This window comes from Entelurus aequoreus, linkage group LG23 (genome assembly GCF_033978785.1).
Source record: "Entelurus aequoreus isolate RoL-2023_Sb linkage group LG23, RoL_Eaeq_v1.1, whole genome shotgun sequence".
In the NCBI taxonomy this organism is placed as follows: Eukaryota; Metazoa; Chordata; class Actinopteri; order Syngnathiformes; family Syngnathidae; genus Entelurus; species Entelurus aequoreus.
In genome coordinates this window covers 37779311-37794803 of record NC_084753.1, presented here as the reverse complement: position 1 = coordinate 37794803, position 15493 = coordinate 37779311, and the positions used below count along the sequence as shown (strand labels likewise).

The window sequence follows — 15493 nt, the reverse complement described above, 5'->3', positions numbered from 1 at the left end:
TAAGAATTTCTTATTTCAAGCATTGACAAAAAAATCATGACTTTGACACAATCGTGTCTCATAATTAAAACAGATGACAGCCAAATGGACTTTGCTGTTTTATTTTCAATGAAACAATAGAAAATACGTACTCATATAGTAGTACAGTTCGCACAGTACAACAAACTGACAGTTAATATTTAAACATTTAACATTTCTGACCATTTTGAACAGATAAATTCTTCAAAATTACAATTAAAAACATTTTGCCCGGGGGCCGGGCTGTATGTATGCACACTAATTGACTGAAAGAGCACGCATTTGGCGCGATGATGTCATGCTATCGATGGAAAAAATGCATTTTTAGACGACTAGGAGACCCCGAGAGTAACAAGATGTTGCCTTGTTGCCTTTCCATTAAGAACAATAAATGAAAATATAAATGAAAAAAATGAGAACCCTGTAAACAATCTCATTTTATTGACAACCTGGTCTGGTGAAGATAAGGTCCTTTAAAAAAAAAAATAAAATAAAAAAATAAGATAAATAAATTTTTTAAAAAAATGTCTTGAATAAAAAAGAAAGTAAAACAATATAAAAAAATTACATAAAAAAATAGTAATTAATGAAAATGTAAGTGGACCAGGAGCACACACAATCATGTGAGCTTCAAGGACTGTCTTGTTCTATATTGTAGGAACCGGAAGTTTAATAACGGAAAGAGACAGCCCCTTTTGTGTGAATGAGTGTGGATGGGGGAGGGAGGTTTTTTGGGTTAGTGCACTGGTTGTAAGTGTATCTTGTGTTTTTTATGTTGATTTAATTTTTTTTTAAAAAGAAGAAAAAGAACAATAAATGAGTTTTTAGTATAAGTTTGCTGGTTTCAAGAAAGGTAATGCCGAGCGCATATCATTATGTCAAGATAATGGCACTAGCATTTACTTCATTTAAGAATATTTTTCAACATATTGAGCAAAAAGGTCTTTTTTTTTCTACCAAGAAAAGTGCACTTGTTATTAGTGAGAATATACTTATTTTAAGGTATTTTTGGGGTCATTGAGGTTAGCTATAGTTTGATGACCTATATTGAGTAAAACATGCTTGAAACTAGAATATCAACTGTTGCAAAGCTGTGTCATCAACACTCACAAGTATAAAACTACTTTATTAAAGTAATCATTTCTTATTTCAAGCATGAAAAAAAAAATCATGACTTTGACACAATTCCATCCCATCCATTTTCTACCGCTTATTCCCTTTTGGGGTCGCGGGGGGCGCTGGAGCCTATCTCAGCTACAATCGGGTGGAAGGCGGGGTACACCCTGGACAAGTCGCCACCTCATCGCAGGGCTTGACACAATTGTGTCTCATAATTAAAACAGATGACAGCCAAATGGACTTTGCTGTTTTATTTTCAATGAAACAATAGAAAATACGTACTCACAGTAGTACAGTTGTTATTAGTGAGAATATACTTATTTTAATGTATTTTGGGGTTCATTGAGGTTAGCTTATTTGACTTGTTTTGGAAAGTCTTGACAAGCCAAATGTTCTTGTTCTATTGGCAGATCATTTTGCTTAGTTCAAATAAAATACTCCTAATTTTTGTATTTTTTCCCCTTGTTTTTTAACACTGACTTTTTGCAGTGCATTTAAAAAAAAGACTGGGTTAAATAAAAGAATATAGAGCAGTGGTTCTTGACCTGGGTTCGATCGAACCCTAGGGGGTTCGGTGAGGCGGCCTCAGAGGTTCGGCGGAGGTCAAGACACACCCGACTCAACGTGTGAATAAAAACTTCTCCCTATCAGCGTATTACGGATACGGCAACAGCAGAAGTCAGACTGATTTGCAGGTGTGTAATTTGTTGTGAGTTTATGCACTGTGTTGGTTTTGTTGTTTGAACAAGGTGATGTTCATGCACGGTTCATTTTGTGCACCGGTAATAAAACATGGTAACACTTTAGTATGGGGAACATATTCACCATTAATTAGTTGCTTATTAACATGGAAATTAGCAACATATTGGCTCTTAACTAGTCATTGTTAAGTACTTATTAATGCCTTATTCTGCATGGCCTTATTGTAACCCTAACCCTCTAACCCTAACCCTAACCAAATAACTCTAAATTAAGTCTTTGTTACTTAGAATATGTTCCCCTAGTGTCCAAAAAACTCTAAATTAAGTATTTGTTACTTAGAATATGTTCCCCATACTAAAGTGTTACCAAAAACATATAACTTTGTCTTGAATTAGATTTTATTTTTTATTTTTCACCAAAGAAGGGTTCGGTGAATGCGCATATGAAACTGCTGGGGTTCAGTACCTCCAACAATATAGAGTAAGGTTCCACCTCGATCCACACTCCATATCAGAAGGTGGCGGTAATGCGCACCAGAAGGTTGCTTGCCAACCGCCATAAAACCAAAGAAGAAGAAGAAGAAGACTCCACCTCCTCCTCCTCGCCAGACTGAAAGAAGCAAACAGCTTTCGAAAGGAAAAAAGAACAGCTTCGGTGCTTCATTCCTGTGTTGATATTCACCTGCTTTTCAGGTTGGTACACGGTGAAAAATCACAACAATGTTTCATTTTCACGATTAGAAACGTTTTGTGACCAGTTTGACGAGCTTTGTGTCGGATTGTAGATGTGAAATGTCGAGTGTTGTAAAATGGCCGCCGTTTGACAAATGTTTTGGTGGAAACACACAGCATAGAGATAATAATTAACATATGGGGTTTAAACTGCTATTTATGTGATTTAATGCTTGACAATAGGGCGGGGCGATATGGCCTTTTATTAATATCTCACTATTTTTAGGCCATGTCACGATACACGATATATATCTCCATATTTAGCCTTGAATGAACACTTGATGCATATAATCACAGCAGTATGACGATTCTATGTGTCTACATTAAAACATTCTTCTTCATACTGCATTAATATATGCTACTTTTAAACTTTAATGCAGAGAGGGAAATCACAACTAAGTCAATTTAGCAAAAGTGTATTTATTAAACAGTTATTAAGCAGTGGCACAAACATTCATGTCATTTCCAAAACAGAAAGTGCAAGATTGTCAGAGACATTTTAAAACAAGCTATTAGTGCACTTTTGTGCATGATGTCCTCAAGATGACACATCAAAACAACACTAAATTAAAGGCCTACGGAAAGGAATTTTTTTTATTTAAACGGGGATAGCAGATCTATTCTATGTGTCATACTTGATCATTTCGCGATATTGCCATATTTTTGCTGAAAGGATTTAGTATAGAACAACGACGATAAAGATTGCAACTTTTGGTATCTGATAAAAAAAAAGGCTTGCCCCTACCAGAAGTAGCGTGACGTAGTCAGTTGAACATATACGCAAAGTTCCCTATTGTTTACAATGATGGCCGCATGAAGTGAGAGAGATTCGGACCGAGAAAGCGACAATTTCCCCATTAATTTGAGCGAGGATGAAAGATTTGTGGATGAGTAAAGTGCAAGTGAAGGACTAGTGGGGAGTTGAAGCTATTCAGATAGGGAAGATGCTGTGAGAGCCGGGGGTGACCTGATATTCAGCTGGGAATGACTACAACAGTAAATAAACACAAGACATATATATACTCTATTAGCCACAACACAACCAGGCTTATATTTAATATGCCACAAATTAATCCTGCATAAAAACACCTGCGTGTTTGTTACGCTAGCTCCTAGCTCCTCTGCTAGCTCCTAGCTCCATAGAACACGCCAATACAATTCAAACACCTGATCAACACACACAATCACTCAGCCCAAAAGACCGTTCACCTAACCCAAGGTTCATAAAGCTTATATATTTTAAAAAAGTTACGTACATACGCAAAAAAAAGTTGCGCACATACGGTCAAGCGATCAAATGTTTAGAAGCCAAAGCTGCATACTCACAGTAGCACGTCTGCGTCTTTGTCATCCAAATCAAAGTAATCCTGGTAAGAGTCTGTGTTGTCCCAGTTCTCTACAGGCGTCTGTGTACCGAAGTCAAAAGTCTTCCTGGTTAGAGTCTCTGTTATCCGAGTTCTTCCATCTTGACTGCATCTTTCGGGAATGTAAACAAAGAAGCGCCGGCTGTGTACTGTTGTTGCTGACTACGTTCGAAAAATACGTCCATTTTGCACCGACAACTTTCTTCTTTGCTTGCTCGGCTTCCTTCTCCATAATGCAATGAACATGATTGCAACAGATTCACGAACACAGATGTCCAGAATACTGTGGAATTATGAAATGAAAACAGAGCTTTTTCGTATTGGCTTCAATGTGGAAGGCATACCCGTGTTCGCCGGGCTACGTCACGCGCATACGTCATCCTCAGAGGCGTTTCGAACCGGAAGTTTAGCGGCAAATTTAAAATGTCACTTTATAAGTTAACCCGGCCGTATTGGCATGTGTTATAATGTTAAGATTTCATCATTGATATATAAACTATCAGACTGCGTGGTCGGTAGTAGTGGGTTTCAGTAGGCCTTTAAAGTGCACTTTTTGTACAGAACGCCACTACAATAGTTAAAAACAAATAAAGTGCACTTTTGTGCATGATGTCACACAAGATATTTCAATAAGTGTCAAATAAAAATGAGCTGCATAATAGGAAATCAAATAGTGTATGTCCTTCGCTATGTGGTAGGTTCCTGCGGACGTTATCTTCTTCTAGGGCTGGGCGATATACTCGATATATCGCGGGTTTGTCTCTGTGCGATATAGAAAATGACTATATCGTGATATTCGAGTATACGTTCTCACGCAGTTGCTTTTAGCTGCGGGCATTACACTACAGGCTCTTCTCACTCTTTCCTGTCTCTCCTTCTCACAGACAACAAGCGCACCTTCTTACATACGTCACATACGTATACGCCCTCTTGGAGCAGAGAGGGAGCAGCATGGGTAACGTTAGCTGCGGTGCGAGGGGTAATAAGAGAGGAAGAAGGTGCGAACTGCCCAAGAAAAACAGCAGGGCGTCCATCGCCTGGCGGTGGTTTGGCTTTAAGTGGGAAGATGTCCAACAGACAACCGTCATTTTTCAAGTATGCGGCAAAAGCGTTGCTACAAAAAGTAGCATTACTGCTAATATGTAGCATCATTTGAAAAGTCACCCGCTAGAGAATGAAGAGTGCTTCAAACTCTGCATGTCAACATCTCCGTTCGGTGCCACACCCACAAACTGCAGAGGCAACCATTTCCACATCAACACCGTATGAAAAAAATAGTCAACAACAGAAGGAGATAACGTCCGCAGGAACCTACCACATAGCGAAGGACATACACTATTTGATTTCCTATAATGTAGCTCATTTTTATGTGACACTTATTGAAATATCTTGTGTGACATCATGCACAAAAGTGCACTTTGTTTGTTTAAAACAATTGTAGTGGCGTTCTGTACAAAAAGTGCACTTTAATTTAGTGTTGTTTTGAAATGTCATCTTAGTGACATCATGCACAAAAGTGCACTAATACCTTGTTTTAAAATAATGTGACGCAACTGCTCTGTACTTCTCTCTACGTCCGTGTACCACTCCGTACAGCGGTGTTTTAAAAAGTCATACATTTTACTTTTTGAAACCGATACCGATAATTTCCGATATTACATTTTAAAGCATTTATCGGCCGATAATATCGGCAGTCCGATATTAACAGACATCTCTACCGTATTTTCCGCACCATAAGCCGCACCTAAAAACCACAATTTTTCTCAAAAGCTGACAGCGCGGCTAATAACCCGGTGCACCTTATATATGGATTAATATTAATATTTATTTTCATAAAGTTTAGGTCTCGCAACTACGGTAAACAGCCGTCATCTTTTTTCCCCGTAGAAGAGGAAGCGCTTCTTCTTCTACGGTAAGCAACCGCACCCATAGAAGAGGAAGCGCTTCTTCTTCTACGGTAAGCAACCGCACCCATAGAAGAGGAAGCGCTTCTTCTTCTACTGTAAGCAACCGCTAAGGTGAGCACCCGCCCCCGTAGAAGAAGAAGCGCGCGGATATTACGTTTCATTTCATTTGTGTGTTTCTGTAAAGACCACAAAATGTCTCCTACTAAGAGACACGCGTACAAGGTTCCACTGACTTTTGATATTCATGTGGATACAACGGGAACACGTACGGTGAATATTCGCACCACAGGGAATGAGAAGTCGTCCTTCACCGTGGTTTCTAGCTTGCCATGCTAACGGCCAGAAACTTCCACCCACGGTGATATTCAAAAGGAAGACCTTGCCAAAAGAGAACTTTCCAGCCGGCGTCCTCATAAAAGCTAACTCGAAGGGATGGATGGATGAAGAAAAGATGAGCGGAGAGACCGGGTGACTTTTTTCACGCAGTTGATCTACGACTGCATGCGCGTCCACATCACAGATGGTGTCAAAAAACAAGTGAAGCACACCGAAGAAGAATAATTTGAGGGATTTGTGGATGAGTATTAACTTCAGAACGTGAGCTTTAAATGTTTATTTTGTGTGTTGTGTGACACTAACGTATGAGCAACATTGAGTTATTGATGTTGCTATTGCTCTGCACTATTTTGAGTGTTACTATTTTTGTGATTGCACATTTGCACATTACATTTTGGGAGTGAACAGAGTTGTTAGAACGCTGGTTTGTAATATATTATTAAAGTTTGACTGACCTATCTGACTGTTTTTTTTGACATTCCCTTTAGCGTAGCGTAGGTGCGGCTAATAACACGGGGCGGCTAATAGGTAAACAAAGTTTTGAAATATGCCATTCATTGAAGTTGCGGCTTACAACACGGGGCGGGGCGCCTTATGGTGCGGAAAATACGGTACTTCTAATCATGTGGTGGACATGCACAAACATAAAAACATCTCTCTGAACCATGGTGTAATCTAATTGTAGAATTGTAAGATTATATTTAAAATACAAAGTATGAAATGTATGAAATATAGTTAAAATACAGGTTTCCGAAATTGCTAAATAATGTACAAAAATGTGCATTCCAAAAGATTATGTGCATTTTGAAAAAAGAAAAGCAACCACAAACGTGCACAGATGTGCATCTCATAAAAATACAGCAACTACAAATGTGCATGGACTTGGATTCAGCAACATAAATATAAGACATTAAGGTTAACAAAAATAAATGCAAGATGTTCAGTGGGGACATAAAGAGACACAAGTGTAGTTTTAGTGTAGGATTAGTGATTTAGGAGTAGCTAAAACACTGCGACTGTGGCTGGACTTTAGAGACTTTACTGTCACTCCATGGCGTCACACTTGCTTCGCGCTGATGCTCCAACTGCATTTTGTCTCCTTAAAAGCCGCCACCATCCTCTTAATATGTGTACATTTTATAGGTGCGGGTATGTCTTGGACATATTAAAGCAGTGTTTTTCAACCTTTTTTGAGCCAAGGCACATTTTTTGCGTTGAAAAAATGCGGAGACGCACCACAAGCAGGAATCATTAAAGGCCTACTGAAATGAATTTTTTTTATTTAAACGGGGATAGCAGATCTATTCTATGTGTCATACTTGATCATTTCGCGATATTGCCATATTTTTGCTGAAAGGATTTAGTATAGAACAACGACGATAAAGATTGCAACTTTTGGTATCTGATAAAAAAAAGGCTTGCACCTACCGGAAGTAGCGTGACGTAGTCAGTTGAACATATACGCAAAGTTCCCTATTGTTTACAATGATGGCCGCATGAAGTGAGAGAGATTCGGACCGAGAAAGCGACAATTTCCCCATTAATTTGAGCGAGGATGAAAGATTTGTGGATGAGTAAAGTGCAAGTGAAGGACTAGTGGGGAGTTGAAGCTATTCAGATAGGGAAGATGCTGTGAGAGCCGGGGGTGACCTGATATTCAGCTGGGAATGACTACAACAGTAAATAAACACAAGACATATATATACTCTATTAGCCACAACACAACCAGGCTTATATTTAATATGCCACAAATTAATCCTGCATAAAAACACCTGCGTGTTTGTTACGCTAGCTCCTCGCTCCTCTGCTAGCTCCTAGCTCCATAGAACACGCCAATACAATTCAAACACATGATCAACACACACAATCACTCAGCCCAAAAGACCGTTCACCTAACCCAAGGTTCATAAAGCTTATATATTTTTAAAAAGTTACGTACATACGCAAAAAAAAGTTGCGCACATACGGTCAAGCGATCAAATGTTTAGAAGCCAAAGCTGCATACTCACAGTAGCACGTCTGCGTCTTTGTCATCCAAATCAAAGTAATCCTGGTAAGAGTCTGTGTTGTCCCAGTTCTCTACAGGCGTCTGTGTATCGAAGTCAAAAGTCCTCCTGGTTAGAATCTCTGTTATCCGAGTTCTTCCATCTTGACTGCATCTTTCGGGAATGTAAACAAAGAAGCGCCGGCTGTGTACTGTTGTTGCTGACTACGTTCGAAAAATACGTCCATTTCGCACCGACAACTTTCTTCTTTGCTTGCTCAGCTTCCTTCTCCATAATGCAATGAACATGATTGCAACAGATTCACGAACACAGATGTCCAGAATACTGTGGAATTATGAAATGAAAACAGAGCTTTTTCGTATTGGCTTCAATGTGGAAGGCATACCCGTGTTCGCCGGGCTACGTCACGCGCATACGTCATCCTCAGAGGCGTTTCGAACCGGAAGTTTAGCTGCAAATTTAAAATGTCACTTTATAAGTTAACCCGGCCGTATTGGCATGTGTTATAATGTTAAGATTTCATCATTGATATATAAACTATCAGACTGTGTGGTCGGTAGTAGTGGCTTTCAGTAGGCCTTTAAGGTTAACAAAAATAAATGCAAGATGTTCAGTGGGGACATAGAGAGACACAAGTGTAGTTTTAGTGTAGGATTAGTGATTTAGGAGTAGCTAAAACACTGCAGACTGTGGCTGGACTTTAGAGACTTTACTGTCACTCCATGGCGTCACACTTGCTTCGCGCTGATGCTCCAACTGCATTTTGTCTCCTTAAAAGCCGCCACCATCCTCTTAATATGTGTACATTTTATAGGTCACCGTCTGCGGGTATGTCTTGGATATATTAAAGCAGTGTTTTTCAACCTTTTTTGAGCCAAGGCACATTTTTTGCATTGAAAAAATGCGGAGACGCACCACAAGCAGGAATCATTAAACAATGAAACTCAGTTGACAGTAAAAAGTCGTTGTCACAATTGTTGGATATGACTTTAAAGCATAACCAAGCATGCATCACTATAGCTCTTGTCTCAAAGTAGGTGTACTGTCACCACCTGTCACATCACGCCCTGACTTATTTGGGCTTTTTTGCTGTTTTCCTGTGTGCAGTGTTTTAGTTCTTGTCTTGCGCTCCTATTTTGGTGGCTTTTTCTCTTTTTTTGGTATTTTCCTGTAGCAGTTTCATGTCTTCCTTTGAGCGATATTTCCCGCATCTACAAACCCCGTTTCCATATGAGTTGGGAAATTGTGTTAGATGTAAATACAAACGGAATACAATGATTTGCAAATCCTTTTCAACTCATATTCAGTTGAATGCACTACAAAGACAACATATTTGATGTTCAAACTCATAAACTTTATTTTTTTTTGCAAATAATAATTAACTTAGAATTTCATGGCTGCAACACGTGCCAAAGTAGTTGGGAAAGGGCATGTTCACCACTGTGTTACATGGCCTTTCCTTTTAACAACACGCAGTAAAGGTTTGGGAACTAAGGAGACACATTTTTTTAAGCTTCTCAGGTGGAATTCTTTCCCATTCTTGCTTGATGTACAGCTTAAGTTGTTCAACAGTCCGGGGGTCTCCCTTGTGGTATTTTAGGCTTCATAATGCACCACACATTTTCAATGGGAGACAGGTCTGGACTACAGGCAGGCCAATCTAGTACTCGCACTCTTTTACTATGAAGCCACGTTGATGTAACATGTGGCTTGGCATTGTCTTGCTGAAATAAGCAGGGGCGTCCATGGTAATGTTGCTTGGATGGATGCGAAGCCCACGGCGTTTCTGGGTGTTGTTGATAAACGGTTTTCGCCTTGCATAGGAGAGTTTTAACTTGCACTTACAGATGTAGCGACCAACTGTAGTTACTGACAGTGGGTTTCTGAAGTGTTCCTGAGCCCATGTGGTGATATCCTTTACACACTGATGTCGCTTGTTGATGCAGTACAGCCTGAGGGACGGAAGGTCACGGGCTTAGCTGCTTACGTGCAGTGATTTCTCCAGATTCTCTGAACCCTTTGATGATATTACGGAGCGTAGATGGTGAAATCCCTAAATTCCATGCAATAGCTGGTTGAGAAAGGTTTTTCTTAAACTGTTCAACAATTTGCTCACGCATTTGTTGACAAAGTGGTGACCCTCGCCCCGCCCTTGTTTGTGAATGACTGAGCATTTCATGGAATCTACTTTTATACCCAATCATGGCACCCACCTGTTCCCAATTAGCCTGTTCACCTGTGGGATGTTCCAAATAAGTGTTTGATGAGCATTCCTCAACTTTATCAGTATTTATTGCCACCTTTCCCAACTTCTTCGTCACGTGTTGCTGGCATCAAATTCTAAAGTTAATGATTATTTGCCAAAAAAAAAAAAGTTTATCAGTTTGAACATCAAATATGTTGTCTTTGTAGCATATTCAACTGAGTATGTGTTGAAAATGATTTGCAAATCATTGTATTCTGTTTATATTTACATCTAACACAATTTCCCAACTCATATGGAAACGGGGTTTGTACTTTGTTTTAGCAATCAGGAATATTTCAGTTGTCTTTATCCTTTTTTTGTGGGGATATTGTTGATTGTCATGTCATGTTCGGATGTACTTTGTGTACGCCGTCTTTGCTCCACAGTAAGTCTTTGCTGTCGTCCAGCATTCTGTTTTTGTTTACTTTGCAGCCAGTTCAGTTTTAGTTTCGTTCTGCATAGCCTCAGCTTCAATGCCTTTTCTTAGGGGCACTCACCTTTTGTTTATTTTTGGTTTAAGCATTAAATACCTTTTGACCGCTGTTCCCGCCATCTGCAAAGCAATTAGCTATCTGCTGCCACCTACTGATATGGAAGAGTATTACACGGTTACTCTGCCGAGCTCTAGACAGCACCGACACTCAACAACAACACATCATTTGCAGACTATAAGTACTGGTTTGCAAAAATATTTTTAACCCAAATACGTGAAATTAGATAATCTCCCACGGCACACCTGAGTGTGCTGCGGCACAGTGGTTGAAAAACACAGATAGTGTAAGGAGTATTATTTCAAACTACTAGTTTTTGTTTAAATGAAAGAGAAACTCGTTTTGAATTATCTCTCTCATTTATATTCATTATATTCTTTAAAAAGTAGGGAAACAAATCGTAAATCGAATTGTTTGGGGGAAAAATCGGGGATTTTATTTTTAGACGATATCGTCTAAGCCTGCGATCATCAACCACCATCAAATGATCGCACAGCCCTACTTGGATGTCACCAATGAACAACTTCTCGGCTTATGTCTACATCCTTCCACTACCCAGGTCAGGGTTTCCTGTAGTTTGCCAAGATGTCTGTGGAGGTGGGGGCGTGGCTAGGGGTGTGGCAAACATAACGTCATCCTATATTTTCTTTAAAAAAGCTAAAAACAAATATATGCTTACATTTAGAAACAAATATGTAATTAATTAGTAACATGTTTTACTTTTTTCGTGTTTCTGTATTTTTTTTTAATTGTTGCTGTTTATTGGACAATGTACTTTTTTGAGAATTTTTCAAGTGTCTCGACTAGAGAATTCTCCAATCCTTTTGTGACTTTTTCCTTATTAAAAACGACGAGCAAAAAATATATATATATATGTGTGTATATATATATATATATATATATATATATATATATATATATATATATATATATATATATATATATATATATATATATATATATATATATATATATATATATATATATACATACATACATGCATGCATGCATGCATGCATGCATGCATGCATGTATGTATGTATGTATGTATGTATGTATGTATGTATGTATGTATGTATGTATGTATGTATGTATGTATGTATGTATGTATGTATGTATGTATGTATGTATGTATGTATGTATGTATGTATGTATGTATGTATGTATGTATGTATGTATGTATGTATGTATGTATATATATATATGTATATATATATATATATATATATATATATACAGTATATATATGTATATATATATATATATATATATACAGTATATATATGTATATATATATATATATATATATACAGTATATATATATATATACATATATATATATATATATATATTACAGAAAAAAACACAGAGGCTATTTCATCCCCTGAAGAGCCTGTTTCGCAAGTTTCCCTGCTCTTCAGGGAAAATAATATAACATATAATAAAATATATAATATAATAAAATCTCCTAAAGAGCAGGGAAAGGCTTGTAGGGATGAAATAGCCTCTGTGTTTTTTCCTGACCTAACCTATATTCCGCTCTACCCCGGTAATGAGCACTGTGTAAACGGATAAACCACAGAAACCTAAATTATTTATATATATATATATATATATATATTAGGGGTGTAACCGTACACAAAAATTTTGGTTCGGTACGTACCTCGGTTTAGAGGTCACGGTTCGGTTCATTTTCGGTACAGTAAGAAAACAACAAAATTATAAATTTTTTGGTTAATTATTTACCAAATTTGCAAAATATTCCATCAAACATATTTGTCTTAGTGGAATATTTGATGTGAAGTAATGGGAACCTTGGATAGGTCCATAATTCATAATAACATTGATTTTGATTCAATATTATGTTTTGACCAATGACAGTTTGAAAGAAAAAAAAACAGCTTTGTTTTACTAGTCAACATTGCAACTTTTTCTAAATTACATTTAACCTTTAAGCTTTTTTATTTCACTTTTGTTATGTTTTTGTTTATTTTAATAGTATTTTTAGAATGTGCCGTGGGCCTTTAAAACATTAACTGTGGGCCGCAAATGGCCTCCGGGGCACACTTTTGACACCCCTGCTATAGATAATAAAAAATTAAATGTGATAAATCTATGGATAAAAAGCAGAGCCTGGCGACGCATGCGCGTTTATCATAACTCTCTCTCTCTCTCTCTGTCTCTGCCCCTCCCTCACCAATGCTGCTGCACGCACAATTTGTTTTGTTTTTAACCCCTTCTTAACCCTGAACATACTTTGAAAATACACGCAACCCTAACTCAAAATGCCGGGCATTTGAGGCATTTAAGAAACTCCGCCCTGACAGCTCCGCAAAAGAGGACATGTCCGGTGAAAAGAGGACGTATGGTCAGTCTATCGTAGCCCGTTAGCTGCTAGCATGCCGTGTGTTGTCCCTCGGTGTGCATTGTTTACACAACGTGCGTTACGCTACTTAATATGTCCGTGTGGAAACTGGTTCGGTACACCTCTGAACCGAACCGGAACCCTCGTACCGAAACGGTTCAATACAAATACACGTACCGTTACACCCCTAATATATATCTATGTATATATGTGTGTGTGTGTGTATATATATATATATATATATATATATATATATATATATATATATATATATATATATATATATATATATATATATATATATATATATATATATATATATATATATATATAATGTGTATATACTGTATATATATATATGTATGTGTATACATATATATATATACACATACATGTATGTGTATATATATATATATATATATATATATATATATATATATATATATATATATATATATATATATATATATATATATATAATGTGTATATACTGTATATGTATGTGTATACATATATATATATACACATACATGTATATATATATATATATATATATATATATATATATATATACATATATATATATATACTAGGGCTGCAACAACTAATCGATTAAAATCGATTACCAAAATAGTTGGCGATTAATTTAGTCATCGATTCGTTGGAACTATGCTGTGCGCATGCGCGGAGGCTTTTTTTTTGTGGTTATTTTTTCGTTGTTTTTTTTTGTTTTATAAACCTTTATTTATAAACTGCAACATTTACAAACAGCTGAGAAACAATAATCAAAATAAGTACAAAAACAGTACAAAACAGCGCCAGGGCGGCGCTGAGGCTACGTCTCATGAGGTGGCGTAAGCTAGCCAATGATGTGTCATGTGCAGCTCACGTGACGACGGCGTCTCCTTTGCTGGAAACATTCGAAAAATGGCGCAGGAAAACAGTACCGATAGTTTAGCGGAGAAACATCTTGAGGTTATTGCTTCAATGGAGAAAAGTGTACGACCTAAGTCGTCAAAAGTGTGGGAACACTTCACTTTAAAGACTTCAAAGAAGAGCGTTTCCTGCAAAATGGCACGGAAGTACAACATTGCTTCAGAAGCACCTGAAAAGGAAACATGTTGGAGCCATGGATGAAGGGAAGAACTCACGGTACGTAACTTTTTAAGTCCATAGTGGCAACAAGCATTAATGCGTTCAGCTTTTTTGTGAGTAACGTTAAAGTTATGCCTTTGTTGCAACGCGGGGCTGATAATGTGTCTCCGGCACATTTGACTCCGTTTTGAGAGAGAAAACGCACGGTTACCAATTTGGAAATAAACGTAACGGACAGAAATATCTCAGGTTGGTTTCATAATGGATCAATGTAGCCGGGCTGATAAAGCTATATAAATATATTTAGATTTGAGTGACGCTTTAGTATAACTAAACGTTATGAAGGTGCTGGAATATTTCATGCTATTATTCAGAGGCAGCCTAAAATGAATCCTTTATTATTCACAACAGAAACGTGTACAATATCTGATTCAGTTCTGATGAGTTACATTTCTGTGTTATTATTAGTGTATGCTGCACCCCCAATGTCCACAACATGGTGCCGTGCCAGTATGCTGGTTTTTTTCAATAAAATACTGGAAAGGATAGAAATGTAATTTGTCTCTTTTATCCGATTAGTAATCGATTAATCGAAGTAATAATCGACACAATCGATTATCAAATTAATCGTTAGTTGCAGCCCTAATATATATATATATATATATATATATATATATATATATATATATATATGTGTGTGTATATATGTGTGTGTATATATATGTATATATGTGTGTGTATATATGTATATATGTGTGTGTATATATATGTATATGTGTGTGTGTGTATATATATATATATATATATATATATATATATATATACGTATATATGTGTGTATATATATGTATATGTGTGTGTGTGTGTATATATATGTGTGTGTAAATATATACCGTATTTTCCGCACCATAAGCCGCACCTAAAAACCACAATTTTTGTCAAAAGCAGACAGTGCGGCTAATAACCCGGTGCGCCTTATATATGGATTAATATTCATATTTATTTTCATAAGGTTTAGGTCTCGCAACTACGGTAAACAGTCGCCATCTTTTTTCCCCGTAAAAGAGGAAGCGCTTCTTCTTCTACGGTAAGCAACCGCCCCCATAGAAGAGGA

General features: G+C 37.3%; 2 protein-coding genes across 2 annotated transcripts in view; both read left to right on the top strand.

Moving 5' to 3' along the window:
- LOC133640867 (zinc finger protein with KRAB and SCAN domains 3-like) overlaps positions 1 to 15493 on the top strand; it is a 257581-nt gene that overhangs the window by 179761 nt on the left and 62327 nt on the right. The window lies entirely within an intron of this gene.
- LOC133640718 (gastrula zinc finger protein XlCGF8.2DB-like) overlaps positions 2374 to 15493 on the top strand; it is a 17684-nt gene continuing 4564 nt past the window's right edge. The window contains exon 1 of the mRNA XM_062034291.1: positions 2374 to 2531. The gene's annotated coding sequence lies outside the window, so the exon portion shown is untranslated. The remainder of the gene's footprint in view (positions 2532 to 15493) is intronic.